Genomic DNA, 22,903 nt, shown 5'->3' with positions numbered 1-22,903 from the left:
GTGTGAGTGTATTTAAATATCCTCTATTTGGGGAGCCAGAGAGGTTGCTGAAATTCTCGCTTGTCAGTGAGAGAAACATCAGTTCTTGTCACCCAGTCATGTAGATGGCATGACAGATCTTGTGAAGGGCAGACCTCAGCCTGAAACAACTGAGGGATATTTTAATTGGCCGTCTGCATTGTGTGGGCTCATTAGATAATCACTGCCTCTCCACTCTGTTTCCCAGACCTGGTAAAGGTCTGGAGGAGAGGCTGCTGGGTGAGAACACAGCAGGGTGCGGGGGAGGAAACGGTGGGGGGACACCACGGGCGTGAGAGGACAGGGCTGCAAACTAAAGAACCCGTGATAGAGGCCCTGGAGGGGCCCTGGAAAGTCCCCCAGAAATCGCGGTTCAGAGGATGCAGAGCTCAGGGGCGGGACAGAGAAGCAGACAGTCCAGAGCAGCCTGGCGGGCAGGCGAGGGGAAGAGGAGATGTCCCCGTCTCTTTGTCCAAAGGGCGCCTCAGAGTAGTGGGTGGGCAGAAATAGGAGACCAGCCCAGCCTGGCCCAGATGGAAACTGGGAAGTGACACCTTCCCCCTTCAGGATGGGGCTGGGGGGCAGGGGCAGAGGTCAACATGGCATGAGGTTGTCCAGGCTGAGCCAGTGAGGCAGCACTAGCGGTGCTGGAGTCTTGCTGCTGCCCCGTTCTTTTTTTTTCTTTTTTTTAATGCTATTTTTTTTAAGATTTATGTATTTATTATTATTATTTTGGCTATGGTAGGTCTTGGTTGCTGCAAACAGTTTTTCTCTAGTTGTGGCGAGCAGGGGCTACTCTTCATTGTGGTGTGTGGGCTTCTCTTTCCGGTGACTTCTCTTGTGGAGCACAGGCTCCAGGCACACAAGCTTCAGTGGTTGGGGCACACGGCCCCTACAGCGCTGGCTCAGTATTTACGGCGCACGGGCTTAGCCGCTCTGTCATGTGGGACCTTTTCAGACCAGGGATCAAACCAGTGTTCCTTGCATTGCAAGATGGATTCTTAACCACTGTGCTGCCCTGTTGAAGAAGGTTTTCTAAGGAGTAAACTTATCCACCTTGTGAAGAAGTTGCCCAAGATATCAGAGCAAAAAAAAAAAAAAAGGAGGTGACCCCAATATCCATCGATAAGGGAAAATAAAACAAATCATGACCCCACAGATTAAGTCATATTGTGAAGCAGCTAAACACAACAGTTGAGCATACACCCTGGAAGAGAAACCCAGAGTGGAAGTCTGGGTCCAGTGGGCATGTGGGTGTGTTTGAGTGAAGTGACACCTGGATGGCACACTCGAAACGTGGGCAGTGGCCATGGGCTGGAGATGGGGGATAGGAACCACTGTGCAGAGGAGGAGGAGGGGACTTGATTTGTTCTGAATGTGTTATATTTGTTTACTTGTAGAAGAGGAAAAAGTCACCCATGGCCACAATGAAGGTGACAGGGAAGAAGAGAAGGCAGGCAGATACGTGGCTCTAAATCTGCAAGGTCAGCACAGGAGGGGAGGAGGGACCTGAGGGGCATGGGAGGAAGAAGGGGACACGATATTTCCAGCCAGTGTGGCAGGGGATCAGGGCATGAGTGGGTAGAAATGAGAAACAGTGTGTTGTAAGTGATGTAACCGCGTGCTAGGCTTGTTAACACCTGGGAATCTCAAAACACCTGCTCTTATCCCCGAGAGCCAGGCTGACAGCATTGTCCATGGGGAATTCAGGGGCTGGCGGTCAGGCCACAGGATGAATCACGGGAAGGAGCAGGAAGAGAGGGGTGTGGAGCGGCCCGGTGCTGCTCTCCACCCCTGGGGCCCATGCTGACCGGACTCCAGCTGGGAACCCCACCCGCCTCACCTCTGCTTCTCAGTTGGGAGCCCGGTCCTCAGAGCTCCGCTCCACCCTGTTACTCCGCTCCCGCTGCTGCCTGTTCTCAGGAGCCCACCTTCCCTTCCTGTCTGCACTGGGCTTGTCACCTGCAGGGTCCATGCCTGCCCCACCCCCCCGACGACCTGGATGGGGAGCCCAGTCTTCCCCGCAGCCCCCTCTGTCCCCAACCGGCATCGGCACCTGGGTTCTCGGTAGGTGGGTGGCCAGGAATGTCCTGGAACCAGTCCCACATGTCCTGGAAGGTCGGCAGGTTCAGGTGCCCACCCACATCTTGCCTGGGTGCACCCAGCTGTTTGGTGGGACTGCTGCCTGGTGCTTAGACATGGTGGCCCAGGCAGACCAGAGGGCAGGGAGAGCCACGGGGGCCCTGGCCTGGCCAGGCTCAGGGGAGTCGGGGACCGAACAAGGGTGTCACCGAGGAGGGCGACCGCCCCGCCCTCGGGAAGGACCCCAAAAACCCCTCTTGGAGCCTCTCCTGGGCACCATGGAGGAGACACCTGGAGTACCCCAAGTGGGCCTGTGACTGAGTCTGGGCTAGGCTCTCCCCAGGGCCTCCCACCTCTCAGGTCAGGGAACAATGGCAGCTGCAGGTGTTCACCCCCAGCTGCTCCTCTGTGTGGGAGTCAAAGCACAGGGACTGCATCTCCTGGCGGTGGAGACAAGGGGGTCGGGGGTGGGAGAAATGCCTTCATAGCATCCTCCCACCAGCATGCTGGCTGAGGGTCTGAGATTTCCTGCCCCGCAGGATGGGCAGCGCCTGGGTTCCACGTTCTCATGCTAACCACGCCGAGGCCGGGACCCCGAGTGTGGGGCGCAGGCCGCCTCCCTGTGCCTCAACCCAGCCTGCATTCCCTGAGTCTCTGGACGCTTCTGCTGGCTTCACTTCCCTCAGCTCACAGCCCGGAGTGACCAAGCCAGAGGGCTCCAGGTTTAGGTCTGCAGGGCTCACAGCTCTGGCGGCTCAGCTGGGAACGCTCTCTGATGGCATGGATTTCCAACCATGGAAGTCCCCGAGTACCACAACCAGCAGGGCCAGAGAAGTGGGGGGCCAGGTACATTCACGAAGCTCAGATTCCTTTGAGGTCCTGGGGAGGCTGGGCTCCAGGTCCCGGGTACTCCTTGGGGATGAAGGGATCCCTGCCCTCCTCGGGTGGGGTTAGGGAGACCCCATGCCCTGGCTGTCCAGGGGTGGATGAGGTAAAAGCAGAGTTCTTTCCAGAATTGCTCTGGAAACCCGTATCGCAGCACTAATGGACAGGAGAACCAACCCTCGCTTCTGTCTTCCTACAGGAGAAGGAAAAGAGGCCACTTCTCAGGATGCACATTTTCTTAGAAAATGGTGATATGATGGAAGCGGCCGGCATGAAGCATGGATAGAGCGTGGGCCAGGACTATCCAGCCAACAGCTCCGGAGCTCCAGGCCAGGGGACGTGGGCTCCAGGACAGGAAGGTGGCTGCTCTGGACCATCATCCTGGGACAACTTCCCCTGAAGGACATGACCCTGCTGGGTGCTGAGACTGAGGCCTCCCTCCTGCTGTGGTTCTGACGTTTCTAGGCATTTCCAGGCCATGAAGCAGACCAGGCATCTGCCCATGACCAGAGCACAGGGTCTGCTGTGAGTTCCTGGCTACTCCCCTCCAGCCCGGGCCTCAGTTCACTCCTTCCTATTCAAACCCTCAGCAGATACTTTTATGGATGAAGTGAGGTAAGTGTAGCATGGATGCCCCCATAGGCAGGGGTTGCTCAGGAACTTTTGTCTCCCCTTCCTCAAGTTCCTCCTAGAGCAAAGCTGGGGGGTGGGGGTGGAAGGGCAAGGATGCCGCCCTCCACCCCACCCCCCACCCCACCCTGGCTGCCATCTGACACTGGACACCAGCTGCTTCTTCCTGAGGGTCTTCTGCTGTGGGGACACCCCTCGAAAGCACAGACGCTGTCCTTGTTTGTTTTTCAGAGAAGGAAACCGAGGCTCAGAGGAGTGGAGCAGCTTGTCGGAGGTCATGGAGCCCGTCAATCCCTCTGTGTGGTTAACCTGCCAGCAGCGCTGGCATCTGAAGCACTCCTGCTGCATTGCTGGGGGGCGCGCGGGTCGGGGTGAGGTAAGGGGTTAGCTGGCCTCCCAGGGACCAAAGCAGCTCAGGCTCAGGGTGAAGGTCGGGCCGGCTGAGAATGGAAGGTGGTCTAGTCTCGGGCCCTGTCTTTGGCTGTGATTCTCTCTGAACCCCTGTAGGTGCCAACTCTTCTGGAGGGGAGCTTGGGGGCAGGGTGGGGGTGGGGTGGGAGGCTGCTCTGCAGAGTGGGAAGGAGGGTAGCAGTGGTGAGGCAGGCAGGCCCTCCAAGCGCTCAGACCAGCTCTGAGGGCCTGGGAGCAAACATGCATCTTCCCACCTCGTCCAGCAGCCCCCGCTGGAACTTCAGGAAGTGGAGCTGCTAGGGACCTCCCCTCACGCCCACCCCCCTCACCTCCTGCTGAGAGTGTCCTCTGCAGAGCACTTCCTGGCCTAATTAAGCAGGGTAATGAGCAGCTGGGGTGGGGGGATGAAAGCCCTGGGTGGCTGGAAGCTGGGACGGTTTACGATGGGCATCTGCAGCTGGTGACACTCGGGGAAGTCAGTTCTCACAACCCTGGCGGGGCTGCCCGCTGCTCCCACAGCAAGCCCAGGGAATGCTGGGTCTTAGAGGGGGGCCTGGCGGGGGTCCTGAGGGGCTCGGGTCTGGGCAAGCAGCTGGTCCAAGCTCCAGCTCAGGTGCTGGCTTCCCCCCAGGCCAGGGCATCCTTGGCGACCACCACATGTCACCCTATTTCGTTTGATGCTATGGCAGAGCCAGGGGCGGCTTCCTAAGACCACGGGCTCAGAGTGAGGAAATCTGAGCTGGAGCATAGGCTCCAGGGTGGTGGGCTGCAGGAGCTCCCAAGCAGGAGCCCTGGGGGGACTAGAGGCTGACCGCAGGCCTGACTTTCAGAGACACTCGGGCCAAAGGTCAGCTGTTACCACCCCATTCTGTGCCCACAGCTCAGAACCCCTGCTCCACAGCTACAGCCTCTGCGTTGCACTGGTGTCTGTCCATCTGTCTGTCCATCTCTTTGCACTCACTGGTCAGTGCCCAGGTGGGGAGCACGGAGCTGGCCATCCCGTCACTCAGCTGTCACCTTTCCATCTGTAATGAGAGGGTTTGCAGGTGCCCCCCGCCCAGTGTGTTGTGAGCCCATGGCCTGCACTGTCCCTGGGGCTAGCCGTGGGAGGTGGCCATGCCCGGTCCCCTCCTGAGGCCTTTCAGACTGGAAGCCTGGTGAGCATTTGCCCTGACAGCCTGGGGCAGAGCTGTGTCCACTGGGTCGTCACTGAAGGCAGGAGACACAGGAACCCTCCCACACACAGATTTGACGCTTTTGCCTTCTCTGGTTTCCTAAATCTGTCCTGTTTGGGCCCTGGCCTTCAGAGCCCTGGCTCCTCACTGCGCTTTCTGGGACCAGGGCCCGGGCCGGCCACAGGGAGTCTTTGGAGTCCCTGCTTCTCCACCCCTCGTCTCCTCTCTGAGCTCTCAAATTCCTGTCGATTCTCCTGGCCTCTTCTTCCTCTTTCTTTTCTCCTAGTTTTCCTGAGAAACAACTGACACGTGACACTGTGTGTATTCAAGGTACACAACATGACGACTGGATGTGTGTACTGTGAAATGTTCCTCTTTCTGGACAATGGCGGTCGGGCCACAAGTAACCACAGTTCCGGTTTCTGCCCCCAGGTGTGTGCTTGTGGAGCATGGTCTGTGGTCTTCGGAGATGCAGCGGCCAGTGCCTGAGCTGTCCCCCCGGCCCAGCCCTGGGCTCTTCCCTGTGGGCAGCTCCTGGCCTCTCTGCCTCCCGTGGGCGGGTGACGCTGCTGAGAAACCATGGGCAGAGGCCATGGCGGGACGGATAAGGAGCGGTTCTCTGGTTCACAGCGAATCTTCCCAACGGTCTGAGCTGGAGCCTCCAGGCTGGTCAGCCTTGTCCAGAGAAGGAGAATCGGGCATTTAGGCTGAAGGCCAGGAGCTGGAGAGGCTGCTCTGGGCAGGTGGGTTCCAGGGAGCTCAGGGCCTGTGCAAGAGCCCCTGCCTAGAGGTGAGGGTATGTCGGGGGCAAGCAAACAGAGGGACCGTCCCAGGAGGCCCAAAGCAGCCCCCAGAGTATCCATGGGGGCCGGGGACTCGGGGAGATGCTGCCCTCGAGGAGACAAGCTCGCCACCCTGCAGGGCCCGACTTCCTTCTCATCCACACACTTGTAGTTCACAGCTCACTTACCTCTGTATTTACACGCCATCTTTTTTCAGAAAGGACTCCAGGTCGTTTCTAGGTGATGGTGTGGCTCCAGGAATCCAGAGCAGGTGAAGGGTTGAGGTCCCGGCTGTCGGGGAAGCAGGGCTGGTGAGAGGATGATGCCAGCAGAAAACACAGGTTCGAGGAAATGCTGTGACATCTGAGCCTGAGGAGCCGCTCCCAGCCGCCTGCCTGGTGGTGGTGACAGAGAGGGAAACTGCGTGTCTGATGGAGAGAGCACCCTTCCCACCCCCACCCAACGCAAGGCCTTGTTCAGATGCGCTCAGTTTTGCTGATTGGCAGGGCTCTGCCTCCCTCACCAGGCTGAAGGCCACTGGCCCTGCTTCCAGACCCAGCATGGACATCCCCATCAGCATCCACGGTCTGCGCCAGACACCTCCACAGTGTCCGTCCAGCAGCCCAGCCAGGACCCTAGGTGACCGCAGACCTCATCTCCAAGTGCCCTGAGCCAGCGCAGTGCCCGGTGCATTGAACCCAGTAAGTATTTGCTGCCCAGAAGTTTTTTTTGCCCTAAATCATGTGCCAACACCTCACTAGTTACTCTACGTGTATTCTCTCCTGTGACTCTGGTAATTATCCGGTGACATGCATGCTATCATTATGTCCACTTTACAGATGAGGAAACTGAGATCAGGGATCGGGCCTGAGGGCTCCCAGTGGTGGAACCGGCTTCCTAACTCACGCTATTGGAGACTGTGGGGAATTTTCTGCTTACAGCCTTTTATTGGGACGATTTTTCTCTGTAACCAGACTGTGTGCCCTGGAAGGAACAGGAAAAGGCCTCTCCTCACGTTCCCCGTGCTTGCTGTGTCGGGGGAGCTTGGGGAGTAGTTTTGTAGACGACAGAGGGAACTTTATGACCCTTCGTGAGCGGTCGGCTTGGCCACAGTGGAGTGTCCCAGACGCACAGACGTGGGGCTCCTCTCAGGCCACAGAGCAAAGGGCCGGAGCAGAGCTGACTCCTACTCCTTGTCATTTTCCTGTTTCTTGAAAATTCACCCCAGTTCTGCGAACAAGACAAAGGTGAGAAGCAGGTGCAGAAATAGGCGAGGCCCACCAGGACAGGGTTGGGGGTCCGGCCTGTGAACGGCAGCCCCGTGTCCCCCTTGTAAAGCCGTCTCCGTGGCCACGTCCTCCCCCCAGGCGTGGTCTTCTGCTCTCACTGAGGGAGGCCTGGGGAGCCTCCTTCTGACCTCACGGCCTCCCTGCCTCCCTGCCTCCCCGGAGTGGCCAAGGCTCTCAGCCAGGGCCCCCACATCCTCCTCATGCCCAAGACCCTGGGCTGAGTCTGGAGACATTTTGGTTGTCATAACTGGGGCCACAAAGAGGAACTGCTTGGCCCCAAGTGTCAGTAGTGCGTGGACAGCAGCTGAGGACCCTGCCCCATGAGCAAGGAGGGACCACCCGCCAGTGCCACGTGGACCTCCTGGGGCACTGGGTGTGGGGCCCTTTGCTCCTCCCACTTCCACTGTCCTCTTTCCACCTTGCCTCCCACGGGATTTACAGAAAAGGACATGATCTTATTTATTGATTTATTTTCTGGCCTCTCCGTAGTGCTCCATCTAGGGATTTACCCCCCCACAGGCCCCACTCCCCAGCAGTGGAAGCACCAGAATGCTGGTGTTTTACATACATCATCACCTTCATGTCACCTGGAAAATAAAGAGGAGCTGAAGCTGTGAGGCAGATTGTGTTTTCACTTTGCCACTGGGACCACCAAGTCTCAGACAGGTTATGTAGCCTGTCCAGGATGACACAGCCATCAGAGTTTGAGCCCAGCTCCCAGTCTTGCAGCCCAACGCCCAGTGCTGCTTCCCACAGAGCTGCGTCAGGCTGTGTGGACAAAGGGCACATGGTTGGCCCCTGGACAGGAGCTTGTTTTCCTCAAACAGGAGGGAGTGTGGGCGCTTCGGGGTAAGACAGGCTGGCGTTGTCCTGGGTGCCGTGTTCAGCTTCTCAGAACTCAGGTGAGCAGGGAGTAACCCAGACTCAAACTCCAAATTGCCAAGGAAACCTCTAGAGGCCCCACCAGCTCTCCCGGGACAGGCCTTCAGTGGTACGGCCCCGGGCGCTGGGGGCTTGTTACCCAGAGCCGCCCGGAGCTGACTGCCAGCCCAGAATCTGTTGTGACAACATTTAGTTTGTTAATGAGAGCGTGTGTGTGTGTGTGTGCGCGCACGCGCACACACACACACACACACACACACACACACACACACACGAGAGCGCTACCAGCATGGTGGCCTGTTCTCAGGGTTTCCCCTGGGCCCTGGCCTCTGGGCTCCCCTCCACCCTGGACACCTTCCCCTGCATCCTGATTAGATGGACCCCTTCCTCGTGGATTTCCTGGGCCTGGCAGCCTCGTGTTCCTCAGGGACCAGGGGCTGCACAACTGTTTTGCTGGAAGAGGCTGCTGGGGGTGGGGGGGATGTAGGTCTCCTTCCCAACCCTGGTGCGGTGGGGGGCGGTGGAGGGAATGCAGGGCTCCTCCAAGGGCTCCTCCTCAGCCCTGGTGGGGGTGGGGGTGGGAGTGAGCAGCTGCCTCTGCAGGGAGCCTGGCTGCTGAGGATGGAGGCGAGAAGAGGAGGAGGGGTGGGGCTTGGGGACCTCGGCGTTGCTGTCGCTGTCGGGGGAGGAGGAGCGGGGGAGAAGGAGGAGCAGCTGCAGACTTGTTTATCTGCTCAGCTGTTTGTGTCCAGGAGCCAGAGAGAGACAGAAGCAGCTGGGAGCAGAAAAAGCCGCCCGGCGGGGCCGGCGGTCCTTCTACCTCTGCCACAGGTCCTGACACCAAAGCAGAACCACCAGCTCAGGAGAGATTGGAAGGGGCCTCCCTCCCCCGACCTCAGAAGGCCTTCTCTGGGGCCCTTGTGCTTGTCTGTGCCGTGCAGACAACCGTGTAATGTGCCATCCTCGCCTGGGGCAGCATCCTCACGGTGGGGGGGGGGGTGCGGGGCAGGGTCCTGGCAGGGGGCCAGGGTCTTCCCTGGGGGTAGCATCCTTGCGGGGCAAGGGTGGCAGGGTCCTCCCTGGGGGTAGCATCCTCACTGGGTACAGGATCCTCACCGGGAGGCAGGGTCATTGCTGGGGGCAGTGTCCTCGCCAGGGACAGGGTCCTGGGTGGGGGGTAGGCAGGGTCCCCGCCGGGTGGTGGGGAGGCAGGGTCCTCGCTGTGGGGCAGGGTCCTTGCCGGGGGCAGGGTCCTCACCAGGGACAGGGTCCTGGCGGGGGGCAGGGTTCTCCCTGGGGGCAGCATCCTCGCTAGGGTCAGAGTCATCCAGGGCAGAATCTCCGGGTTAACATTGGCACAGACATTCCCGGGCCCCTGTCTGCCCTGTCTCCCTTGTGAGCTGCCAAGTCCCTGGGGGCTAAAGCTGCTAGGTGCTGGACTTTGCATCAGCTGGACCAAACTGGTGACAAATAGTCTCCAGCAGGACTGCCCCAACCCTGCTCCTTCTCCCCAGGGCCCCCACCGCTCACCTCTTTGACTGCCCCAGACCTGGCTGACTCACCCATTGGTCCCCTCCCCGGGGGCTTATAGATTGTTTGGTTTTGACCAGGTTAGTAAACACACCAGTCCTCCAAGCAGAGTCGGCTGTAATCACAGTGCAGTTTCCACAGTTTGCTTGTTTTTTCCCTTGGCTCTTTTTCCACCTTATGATTTCCTTCTTGCTGTTTGTTTACATGAGAACATGGCTGGAAATCCCTCCCCACGCCCCCCACCTGAGACGAGTCTGGTGGCAGAGGACACTTTCTGTCTCTTTCTGGAGCTCAAAGTCAGGGCCTCTCTGTTGACAGAGGCTCTGCTCCTTGGGCCCTGGGCCTGGCGGCTGGGGGGTGGTGTGAGCATTGCAGAGGCTTGGACATCATTCGTGATGAGGTCTGTGGCCAGGCCGCCCACAGGGCTCAGCTATGGACACAAGGCCCCTAGGGGTTGTGTGGTGCCCTTGGGCAGGAAGGAGAGAGAAGGCTGAGCGATCTGAGGAAGGAGGAACCTGAGACTGTTGGTCCGTGGGTAGAGGGAGGGGGCGGGGGGCTTTCTCTGGAGTGGCAGAGGGTGGGAGAGTGAGAGCAGGCCCTCCTTGGCCGCTAACGAGTTAGGTGGTCTGGGCAGACACTTCCCCTCCATGGGCATCCTGCTTAAAGGCAGGATTTGGGGCTCTGATCTCTGGGTCCTTTTCTGCTTTACGGATTTTCTCCTTTTAGAATGCTAATTTCTTTGTCTATAGCCCATTTCCTCCTCCAGAGACCAGGTAGCCCCATAAAACCACTGCTTAATGGTGCTGGTAACCCAGCTGGCGTGGATGACTGCCTGCTTCCCTGAGCCCGGATGCTCTAGCGAAGACCGGTTAAAACTTTGATCACCAGGGAGCTCTGGAAGCTTCCCTCTGACGGGTCAGGGACTCCAAAGGGCAGGAGGGCCAGGGTACCATGATCCTCAGCGTTTCCTGTGCTATTTTTATGGAACAAGGGCCCCTCCCCCAGACCCCTTACACCACTACACCTCCCTCCAGGCACGTTCCCTGAGCTCTGCTTGACAGAGCTTGACGGAAGTCAGGCTGGGGCTCTTCGCCTTTTTAATTTAAATCTTATTTGTATTTGCACATGGGGTTCTCCATATTCATGGCGGCAAGCAGGATCTTTAGTTGGGGCATGTGGGATCTGGTTCCCTTACCAAGGATTGAACGCAGACCCCCTGCATTGGGAGTGCAGAGTCTTAGCCACAGAAAGTCCCCTTCACCTTTTTAAAAATTTTGGTTGTACCATGTGGCCTGTGGGATCTTAGTTGCCTGGCCTGGGATTGAACCTGTGTCTCCTTCAGTGGAAGCACATAGTCTTAAACCCTAGACTTCAGGGAAGTCCAGGCCAGGACTCTTGGGCCTCAGATGGCATTCCTGTCAATTTACCAACGTTGCTTGAGCACTTACTCAGAGACTGATGTTGCTGGACACAAAGGATTACAGCAGACACACGCGGCCCAGTCCTGGGAGGACACATCTGTCCTGGGTCCCCCGTCACTCCCCACAACCTCAGGGAACAGGGGAAGGACATCATTACACTGAGAGAGAACGTATTTCAAAGGTGAGGGTGGAATTTCTTCCTTATATTTAAGAAAACTGGGTCAACTATTCTCCAATAAAATAACTAAAAAAAAAAATAAGAAAACTGGAAACTAGAAATTCATTCAAGTAGAAGTGCATTTGTAGTCATATATATCTATATATTTTAAGCTGAAAGTTAGACCTCAAAGGCCTGATTAGATTCTGATTAAAGCTTCTTGGCAAGAACACAGCCTACGTGCTGCCTCTGGTTCTATTACTAACGGAGGCATCGAGGCATCATTGTGGGCCGGAGGCGGGGGGAGATTATCACAGGGGGACATGTCTCCAGGGAGGGGGACAGGCAAGAAGGAGGCAGACATGCGCTGGTTCCTACGACAGGTTCCTACAACAAATCTCAGGACATGTGCCAGGGCAAAGGGTCTTCCTTTAAGACTGGGGGCCTAAGAGGCAAGCTCAGACTCAGGGCTCTAGAGAGCAGCCATCCAGAGAGTCCTGAGCTGCCGCCCAAGGCCCTTCCCAAGAGCTCCTGGGGATCTGAGTGCAGTGGGGCAAAGGAACAGGGCTGACGCAGAGACAGGCAGACCCAGTGTGGCAGGTTCTGAGCTTTTTGGTCTTGGGCAGGTGACCTGAGCTTCTTGAGCCTTGGTTTCCCTGGCACTGTAATTATCCTACTTAACAGAGGAGTTTTAGAAAAGACCCTGATGCTGGGAAAGATTGAAGGCAGGAGGAGAAGGGGACAACGAAGGAAGAGATGGTTGGATGGCATCACTGACTCGACGGACATGAGTTTGAGCAAGCTCTGAGAAATGGCGAGGGACAGGAAAGCCTGGAGTGCTGCAGTCCATGGGGTCGCAAAGAGATGGACACAACTGAGTGACTGAACAACAACAAAAGAGGAGTTTTAGGGACTAGCACCCATGGACAGGGACACCGGCACAGAGGGTGCCAGTGAGACTAGCTCGTGGTAGTGGAGAGAGCTGTGGACGCAGCAATGGGCTGGGTCCAGCGGGTGGGGCTGCCCCTCCTCCCAGCAGTAGGAGCCCCAGGTGCTGGGTGAGGTGAGGCTTGGAGCAGCTGGAGCTTTGCCACATAAGGGACTGTGGATTCTCTGATTGGGAGCAGCGGGTGGGTGGAGGCTGGCAGGGCAGAGTCATGTCACGTGTCTTCAGGGCCAAGGCCCTCTCCGCCCGCTTGCTGCTGGTGGGGCTATACCTGCTGGGACAGGTTCCCTGCCTTTGCTGTTTGAGTCCTGGGTTGACCCCATAGTCCTCTGTGATCTTGGTGTTAGGGCCTATCACCTATGGACGAACTCTGAATTTAAGCCGAGGGAGAACTCAGCTCTTGAGATTTAAAAATAAATAAACATTCAAACATAAAATGGTGGCTGTGCCCTTAAACATGAAAAACCCACCCTGAAATGTGGGTGATGAGCTGAGCGAGTGGTGGGAACCAGGATGAGAATGCGACTCTCCAGCCAGAGTCATTTTGGTTTCCGACGACAGAACATTTAGCTAGGAGGGGCCTGAATGGCAGGGCGTCTAATCCCACGACAAGAGAGAGAGAGGCGGGTGCTCAACACTCACACAGCTCTGTCCCAGCTTCCTTGTGGTCCCCTCAGCTCTGCCCTCGTGACCCAAGGTGGCTGCTGCAGCGCCCACGGTTACACACATTGTTCAGTTTAGTTCAGTTGCTCAGTCGTGTCCGACTCTTTGCAACTCCATGGATTGCAGCACGCCAGGCTTCCCTGTCCATCACCAACTCCACAAAATACCATTGTGACAATAAGCAAAGGTGCGGGGGGTGTTTGCTCCAAAAGCCCCTCCCAAGGTCAGGGTCGCCCCGTGCTCTGACCAGAGCAGGTCACACACCTGCTCCAAACCAGTAACTGTCTAAGAAGCCAGCTCCCCTAACCCAACATGGCTCCGACCAATCACATTTCACCCCTTGGGGCTTGGCCCACATCCCCTGAAGGTATTACCTCTGTACAAAACAAAAGGAGTCAAGCAGAAGTTGGTGGAGGCCCAGCAAGGTCAACCGTGGTAACCAAGGAGCATCGTCCCCTGAGCCACCGTTATGAGGTCCCTGGGTAGAGAAGCAAGATTCGAGAAAGGCCCTGGTGTGCAGAGAGCAAACCCGTGTGCAGGAGAGCGAGGGAAGGACAGACCTGACTGTAAGGCGGCCTGGCCTTCGGGGACGGTCACCAAGTGAGAAGATTTCCTCCTTTAAGAGAAAACCGAGAACTGACTCTGTGACAGCAGGGCAGCCACAACGGCTGTGCCATCTGCCTGGACCCCGGAGCCAGGTGTCAGGCCGTGGTCTGGGGACCCTCCTGGGCCCCATGCTGAGGATCTGGGAGGGGGAAGCGGTCATACACTTGTCTGAGAGGAGCAGCTGGTTTTGCCTTGTCTGGAGGGTCCAGTTTTGCCCAATTTGCTGATCTTTCAAGAGAAGTTCAAACTTTAAAATGTTATATGAAACTGTCTTGCCTTAAAAAGCTACAAATTAAAAAAAAAAATTATAATTTGGTGGCCCAGGGGATTTCCCAGTGTTCCGTACTCCCAGTGCAGGGGACCTGGGCTCAATCCCTGGTCAGGGAACTAGATCTCACATGCCACAACTAAGACCCAGCACAGCCAAATAAATAAATACATAAAATATTAAAAACATAAAATATGGTGGCTCAGATACACCTGTGGGTTAGATTTTGACCTGCAGGTAAACAGGTTTGGAAAATGGGGAAATGTCACGGGGGTAATGAAGATAGTCTCAAACATATTTGTGTTAACTATTACACAACTTGCCTGTAAATTTACTAAAAACCATTCAACTGTATAGTGAAATGGATGAATTATATGATACATCAATATGCCTCCATGAAGTATGAAAACATTTGGCCTGCAGACTGGAGGCATAGTCTTCCAAAGTCCTCCCCTGACCTGGTTTTGGGTTTTCTCCCACCTGCCCTGGGTGCTCTCGACAGCAGATCAGGACGACCTTCCCTGGTTGCCAAGGTCACTCTTGCTAGTGGTCCACCAACTCCTCAGAGCTGACATCTATCAATGGGGGAGGTAGGACAGCCTGGTGGTGACTCGGAGGGCCATGGGGTCACCTGGCCCCTTCCTTTGGCCAGCCCTGTGACCCTGGGCACGTCACCCTTTGGGTCAGCTCCTTGGTTTCCTCATATCTGCGATGGGAATAGCTTCTGGAGGATTAAACGAGATGATACGTGTGACATATCCTCACAATGAAGTCCTCGGGGACTAGACAGTTATCACTGGGAGATCTCGCCTTGAACAGTGGGCGCCCCCTTCCTCTACCCGCTGTCCAGAACTCCATCACTAAGCTCCACTGTGCCCAACGAGGGGGCTCCCCCACCCCCCAGGGGTCCAGAGGCTTTCCAGATTTCAGCCCGAGTTTCATTACAGAAAGGTTTAGATGTGGACCTTGTGGGGCCTTGGGTGTTGTGGGTAGGGCTGAGGAAGGGTGCGAGCTGAAGGCGTTTCCTGGGAAGTCAGATTTAGGCTTCTTTTCTTTAGAAATTCAAGAAGGGTTGATGGATACCCTCCACTCCGGTTAAAGCCTGCAGAAGTGACGGTGCCCTGGAGTCACAGTCAGAGACACAGGGGATGTTACATGTGGAGGCTGTGACCCCACCAGCATTGGGGCATTGGGATTCCCAGGCCCTGGGAAGCTTGCCCTCACCACCTGTTCCCCCGACCCCACTCCCCTCCCCACCCCTCCACGCTCTCTTGCACCACCCCACCCCTGCCTGATTTTGCCCTGCTGATCTGAGGTCCACCCACCAACATGGCCCCTAAAAGGGCCCTGGGACCCTCACTCACCTTCCCAGTGAAGATGAATTCTAATCATGGTTCAGGCAGGTCTGTATTCACTGGCAGCTCCTGAAATGAAAGCACCTTGGCCACCTCCAGGGCCAGGTTGCTGCCCTGGACTCCCAGCCACAAAGAAGGAGGACCCGCCCTGATCAAGGGGCCCACAGAACACCTGGGGACCCAGGAGGGCCTTCGTGACTGGGAGTGAACACAGGGGCTTTTCAGAGGACAGTTTGGGGTGTGCAGGGTTGAAGGCAGTTAGGGGGAACCAGGCCAGGTCAGACCCTTGACCTGGAAAACTGCAGGGGCTGTGTCAGCCCACCTGGCTGGTCCTCAGTTCCCTGAGTTCTCATCTGTCTGTCAGATTCCATTTGTCCTTCCCTAATCCTGTAACCTCTTCCTTCCCCTCTGCCCTCATCCCATGGACCAGAGCCGGTGTGGCCAGGAGGGAGCCCGGGGCCCCTAAACAAGCCAGGGGATGCTGGGCTGGGGTAGGCGGCAGGGATGAGCTCCAGAGGCCTGCAGACAAGGCAGGGTGGCAGAGAGTCCCTTTTCTCCTCCACGCTGGGGCTGGAAAGTGTCAGTTTACACCTGTTGTTGGGGAGTGGGGGACAATGGTGAGCAGAGCAAGCCCGGCAGTTGTCTGGAGGTTTTAGAAACTTGAAATGAAACTCTTGAGATCTTGAGTCGTTCGTGTGACAGGCCTTCTAACAGCTTTCACTGTTTTGAACAGAAAGACCCATAGCAGGAGCAGCAGCTGGAGACCCCTGGCTGCTTCAGCCCCAGCCTCATGGCCCACCTCCTTCCGGATTCCAGCAGCACCTGAAGTCTGGCCACCAGTGGCACCGGGTCACTCACGGCCAGAAGGCTCCTGTTGTTTTCTAAGACTTTGTCCGTCCCCCCTGCCCCAGCAACAATCTGAGCTCCCTCAGGCCTGGGGTCCAGGTGTCTGACCACCATCCACTCCCAGGAAGCTCCTCCCTCTCAGACCAGACACGTCTGCCCTGCCAGGGGCCCGGGTTCACCACGTGGACAGGACCCTTTCTGTAAACAGAGGATGAGATAGCCCTTCCTGGAAGCCTGGGGTGCTTCATTCTGAACTCAGTCGACACTTCTGTCTCCTTGTCCCATTTACCTCCTTCAGTTAGTGAAGGGGTTTGGGGCTGGAATTCCAGATGGTGTCATCTCCAGGCTGGGTCATGTCCCCAGATTCATACCTTGAGACCCAAGATGGGGCTGTACATAGAGACGGGAGTCTCCTGTATGTGGAGTCAGGGGCTGTACGTGGAGCAGGGCCTTCAGAGAGGGATTAAGTGTAAGTGAGGCTGTTGGGGTGAGTCCTGATCCAATCTGGCCGGTGTCCTTACAGGAAGAGGACATTTGGACACAGACCAGTGGTCCAGGTGAGGACACAGCGAGAAGTGGCCACCTCCAAGCTGTGGAGGGAGGAACCAAACCTCTGACACCCTGATCTTGGACTTTCTGCCTCTGAAACTGGGAGGGAATGCATCTCCATCATTTAACACCCCTCCCCCACCCCCGTTTGGTATTCCGTCATGGCAGGGCCAGGAAGCTCATGCAGAGAGAGACGCTGAGACCCCCCAGAAGGAAGTGTCACAGATTCAGTGCCCCGCCTTCTGGAAATCCCCCATGGCCTCTGTCCTGCGCCCGCGGGCAGGGTTCCCTGAGAGCAGGGTTCTCCGAGGAGCTGTGGTCTACCTGTGTCCTGGGATCCCCCCTGCAGACAAAATGCGTGTGTGTCCATCAGAGTCCTCCCCTCTCCAGGCCTCCCACGTCCCTCCTGCTCGCTCACACTGCACCCCGACATCGCATCCAGGTGCCCCCGAGTGTCACCTCATTTCGTGAGGAAGTACACAGCTCACTCTGCTCTGTGGGTGACAGAGTCTTAGAACGTTCTCTCAGGGCCCGGGTCTCTGCCAGGTGGACGATGCCAGGCAACCCACCCGCTCCCTCGCCAGCTAGCTGAGCTGTCACCACCTTCAGCTAGGCCATCTCCTGGGCCCCAGCCAGGAAGCTGTGACTTGGAGCTGAGGGTGGCCACAGAGACATGAACCCAAACAAGTCCTGGGGAAAGACAGGGAGACAGGAGCAGGCAGAGACGGAAAGGCAGCTACGAGGAGAGGCGGGGTGGGCCATGTGGACCATTGCCTATTTGTTTATAAGATGCGGCAGAGGCCTGGGCCCCGGGCTGTGGGTGAGCAGAGGCCCCAGGATTTATCTAACCCCAGAGGCCGTCCTGTGTCTGCTGGCTGCTCTTCCGTCTCCTCCTGCCAGCACCTGGGGAAGCTGTGTGCTCACCTGAGTTCCTGCTGCCCAGGGTCAGCTGTGTGTCAGTCACGCCAGCCCAGCTTTGCCCAGCCCCATAGGATCTGCTCTGAGCACACAACCCCTTTCCAGGGTTTAAAAACATTCTGCAGGGATTCCTGCAGGAAAGCTCAGCTCACCAGGCGGCCTTCTGTGCAATCAAGAATGGTGTTTTCTCGGCAGGCCTGTGACTGCAGACCTACACGCCGAGCCTGCATGGCCTGCTGTGACCTTAGTGGCATCTGCAGAGTGCCCTCTGCTATAGGACACAGAACAGTCTCAGGTCCAAGGACATCTGTGCCCCTCCAAATAAATCATATGCTTGAAAAGAGTCAGAATATCATGAAAGTGTTTTCAGAAAAATCCCGCTGTCACACCCTGTCCTCCCCACTTGATCCTGAGCATCCAGCCCATGGAGCCAGGCAGCCAGCTTTCTGCATGTGTTCCCAGAGGGGCTTTCCGCAGATGGCTGTGAAGATGTCCTACTCTTTCTTCTTCCTTTCTTAGACTGGGGTGGCCTAGTACGCCTCTCTGCACCCTTCTTTTTTCTCTTGACGTGAATGAAGTTTGCAGACAAGGGAGGATTTCCTGTCTGGATAAGGCACAGCACCCCCTGAACAGTCTATCAGGCACTCAGCCTGTCTCTACTGGTCTTTTCCAACATTCAGCTGGGTGCTCAATGGCCGTCAGTGATCAGCTTCACATGGTGTCATTTCCTGCCTGTGACCACTGATTCCTCTCCAGTTCTAACGTCTCTAAGGCCAGTGACCAGCTGGCTTGGTGACAGTCTATTCCAGGCATGGAGGCTCGAGCTGGAATTTGTGAAGCTAAGTCACGGCTGGACTGAGAGATGGTCTCAGTGTCTCTGAAAGTGCTCTCGGATTTTCTGTAGGAGCCGGCCCTTCTGCTGAGCCCCGGGCCCTCCAAGCCATGCACTCCAGGGTGGTGTGAGCTGCCGCCAAATCCCCAGCCCCAGAAGGAGGCCCCAGCTCAGCCGTGGTCCTGATCCCCTCCCAACCTGGTGGTACCCTGCTCTTGTTGCAGGGAGGAAGCCAATTCTGACTCCATGTGGGAAACTGTTTTCTTTGACTTGCTTTTACTATTATAATCATACTCAGTGGCTTTCCTGGAGGATTCTGCCCCTCTGCTTGACTGTAAAACCGAAGTGCCTTTGTTCAGCTCCTGGAGAGATATTTTGTCCCTGCCCACCTGTGAACAGAAGAGATTAACACACCCCTTCTGAAGGCTGGAGTACTCTTGGAGATGCTTTGCAAGACTGAAAACCCTTTCCCTTTACTTCCCACCGCATCTCCCTCTTTATTCTGCTTTTTGATGTTAGTTTCTCATTGCTTCTTTCTCTCTGATCTATAAAAAGAACCTGGCATCCAGACCCCAATAAGATGGTTATTTTGAGGCTCTAGCCTGCCATCTTCTTGGTCTGCCGGCTCCCTGATTAAAGTCTCTTCCTTACCTTAACACCTCATCTCTCGGATTCACTGGTCTGTCGTGCAGTGAGCAGAGTGAGTTTGGATTCGATAACACTCTTCCTCACGGGGTCACCTCCTCTGACCACTTTGGCCTGGTCCCCCTCCTTTCCTGATTCTTCTGAGTTCTCAGTTGCCTGGAGAAGGTTCACAGGCAGATTCCTCTTCACCTAAAATTATCAGCTCAGCTCCCAGCAGGGCATACACATCAGCCTGCAGCCTGAGGCCCTTCCCAACCTGGCCCGGCCCTCGGCCTCCTTATGCAGAAATGACCCAAGTGCCCTGCAGGCTCCTGAAGGGGTGGGGGGGCTGTCCCTTCCTACAGATCATCTGGTGACACAACTCTACTGTCACCCCTGGGGACTCCGAGGGTGAGGGGGTCACTGTGGGGGAGGCGGAGGGCTGCTCTTTAAGCTGGTATGGGGCTGGATAGTGACAGAGGCTGGGCTGAAATGGGATTGTTGGCCCCGGATGCCCAGCCACATCCAGCCTGGAGCCAGGCACCCTCTGTCTCTCTCCTCCCCTCCCTTCCTCACTCTGCCCCAAGGCCTCTGCACATATAGCCCCCACCCTGAGAGGATGCTCCTCCTCCCTCAGTCACTTCTCCACCCACCCCCACCCCGCCTCCCGCACTGGATCTCATTTAAAATGTCACTCCCTGTGGACACTGCCCAGCTCCCCTGCCCTGGGTGGTTCTGCCTCTTACACTGGAGGTCATTCCTCCAGACCCTAGATGCAATTCTTTCCACTCGTGTAAGTCATGAATCATTGACCCGTGCTCTCCTCACCGTACAGACTGCAGAGGGAAGGACAGCCCCTCCGGCACAGGGCCAGGCACGGAACAGGTCTCAGAACAATTTGGTGAATGAACAGAAGAGCAGGAGAAACTCAGAGGCTCGACATCGCTTCATCAGTGAGCACTCAGTCGGCCGGATGCTGGGAACATCAAAATAAACTCTGCTGGGGTCCCTGCGGTCAGGACCCACATGGAGCCTGTGGGGTGGGGTGGGGGGTGCTGGTGGGGAGGGGGGCTCTGGTGGGTAAGGGGAGCTCCAGTGGGGCGGGGGCTCTGGTGGGAAGGGGGCCTCTGGTAGGGAAGGGGGGGCTCTGGTGGGGAAAGGGGGACCCTGGTGGGGAGGGTGCTCCCCATGCCCGTTTGATCTGAGTTCCTGCACTCGGTCAAGCTTGCAGTTCTGTGCCCGTTTCTCTCCCTGACAGATACCCCCCACCCCCCCAGTTTTCTGGTGGAGTAAATGTCTTCCGTATCATCTTGAGTTACTGACCCTGGGATCCTGTCTCTCGGTCGAAGCCCTGGCTTGTCCCTGGAAATTTTCATAACCTCTCCTGGGATCTTGCGTCCCCTTTCAGTCTCTTCCTTCTCAGCCTTGATGGATTTTTTTTGTTTTTTTAATAAAGTGCTGGCCCACCCAGTCAGTCCCTTCCCTCCAGTCTGCGTCAGCTCTTCACCCTGACAATAACTGCACTTAAAGATTCATTATTGTCGTTTGCATTTAAAAGGTAATCCCGGTGGCCCCGGGGCAGACTGTTTCTGGTATTGCAACTTTAAGATATTTAAGACACCTGCATTTGCATTTTAATACATGCCTCACCAGGTTCTGTGTTGGTGGAGTCACCCCATATCTTTTTTTTTTTTTACCCCAAATCTTTTTATTTGCGTTGGCGGAGAGGATTTGCGTTGGCGGAGAGGAAGCGTGGCAGGGCGCTGGCGTGAGCACACCTAAGAGCAACTCCAGATGCTAATGCAGGTGCTCTCGGCAGGTTGGGGGTGGCCGGGTGGTGCACTGGATTTAGAAAAGGCAGAGGAACCAGAGATCAAATTGCCAACATCCACTGCCTCATCGAAAAAGCAAGAGAGTTCCAGAAAAACATCTACTTTTGCTTTGTTGACTATGCCAAAGCCTTTGACTGCATGGATCACAACAAACTGTGGAAAATTCTTAAAGAGATGGGAATACCAGACCACCTGACCTGTCTCCTGAGAAATCTGTATGCAGGTCAAGAAGCAACAGTTAGAACCAGACATGAAACAACAGACTGGTTCCAAATAGGAAAAGGGAGTAGGTCAAGGTTGTATATTGTCACCCTGCTTATTTAACTTATATGCAAAGTACATCATTCGAAATGCCGGGCTGGATGAAGCACAAGCTGTAATCAAGATTGCCGGGAGAAATATCAATAACCTCAGATACCAGATGACACCACCCTTATGGCAGAAACTGAAGAACTAAAAAGCCTCTTGATGAAAGTGAAAGAGGAGAGTGAAAAAATTAGCTTAAAGCTCAACATTCAGAAAACTAAGATCATTGCATCCGGTCTCATCACTTCATGGCAAATAGATGGGAAAACAGTGGAAACAGCGGCAGACTTTATTTTTGGGGGCTCGGAAATCACTGCGGATGGTGACTGCAGCCATGAAATTAAAAGATGCTAGCTCATTGGAAGAAAAGTTATGACCAACCTAGACAGCATATTAAAAAGCAGAGACATTACTTAACCAACAAAGGTCCGTCTAGTCAAAGCTATGATTTTTCCAGTAATCATGTATGGATGTGAGAGTTGGACACTATAAAGAAAGCTGAGCACCGAAGAATGGATGCTTTTGAACTGTAGTGTTGTAGAAGACTCTTGAGAGTCCCTTGGATTGCAAGGAGATCCAACCAGTCCATCTTAAAGGAAATCAGTCTTGAATATCCATTGGAAGGACTGATGTTGAAGCTGAAACTCCAATACTTTGGCCACCTGATGCGAAGAATGGACTCAATGGAAAAGACCTTGATGCTGGGAAAGATTGAAGGTGGGAGGAGAAGGGAACAACAGAGGATGAGATGGTTGGATGGCATCACCGACTCAATGGACATGAGTTTGAGTAAGCTCCGGGAGTTGGTGATGGACAGGAAAGCCTGGTGTGCTGCGGTCCATGAGGTCGCAAAGAGCTGGACACAACTGAGCGACTGAACTGAACTGAGGGCACTGCATACTGGGCGCACTACCCCATGCTCCATTTGGGAGCCCGCCTAGGCCCCAGGATGACTGAGAGGCTGAGCAAACACTGGGGGCTCTTTGGCGGGTCTTGGGAAGTAATCATCACTGTGGATTTGTTCTCAGCATTTTCTGGGTTTTGTTTTGAGTCAGAGACAGCCCTGTTCCCCTTCTCTGCCCACCTGCATGAACCAGCCTTGGGCGGTCTAGTCTGAGCTGGGAACTTCCCCTGGGCCACTGTCTGCCGCAGACCCCAGGAACTGCAGCACTCCAAGCGGCCCTGTCTCTGACAACAGTGGCACTGACAGTGTCAGGAACACCTGGGACACCCTGCCCATCGCAGGTCTCCCCTCTGACCCCCACGGCACCTCGCGCAGCCCTGTTTCTACGACCTCCACTCTCAGTCCAGGAAACTGATTTCGGAGCATTGAAATTACCCGCCGAGGCCACAAGGCTGTGAGTGTTCAGGCTGCTGCAGAGCTAGGCTTGGCTGCAGCCTCGGGGAGTCAGTGCTTGCCCACTCCACCCTCCCCCCTGGAAGGGTCCCCCTTCCCACCTCCCTTCTTCACAGCCCCTCCACCTGCCACCCCCATCCTCCACTGTCCTGCCCCCACCCCCGTGATTCCTCTGAAAACACCTACTTTTTATTTATTTTTTTTGGCTGCACTGGAGGTCTGCGGGATCCTAGTTCCCCAACCAGGGACTGAACCCAGGCCCTCGGCAGTAAAAGCGTTGAGTCCCAACCTCTGGACCACAGGGGAATTCCCAAACATCTACCTTTTGTCACTTCTACTTTTTCACCCACTCTCCAGTGGGTTGGCCCATGCTTCACCCCGTATTTCTGGGGAGGACCACTTCCCAAAGTTCATGAGCAGGTTCGAGTGCCTCCAGCCTGGGGGCACAGCCACGCACATCCCACCCACACATGAGCATGACTCACCTGCCTACTGACACACATACACAGCACACACCTGTGTGGCTCTCACATGGATGC

Source organism: Giraffa tippelskirchi, chromosome 4 (genome assembly GCF_054371585.1).
Source record: "Giraffa tippelskirchi isolate mGirTip1 chromosome 4, T2T-mGirTip1v1.2.pri, whole genome shotgun sequence".
NCBI lineage: Eukaryota > Metazoa > Chordata > Mammalia > Artiodactyla > Giraffidae > Giraffa > Giraffa tippelskirchi.
Note: the sequence above shows the minus strand (reverse complement) of the source record.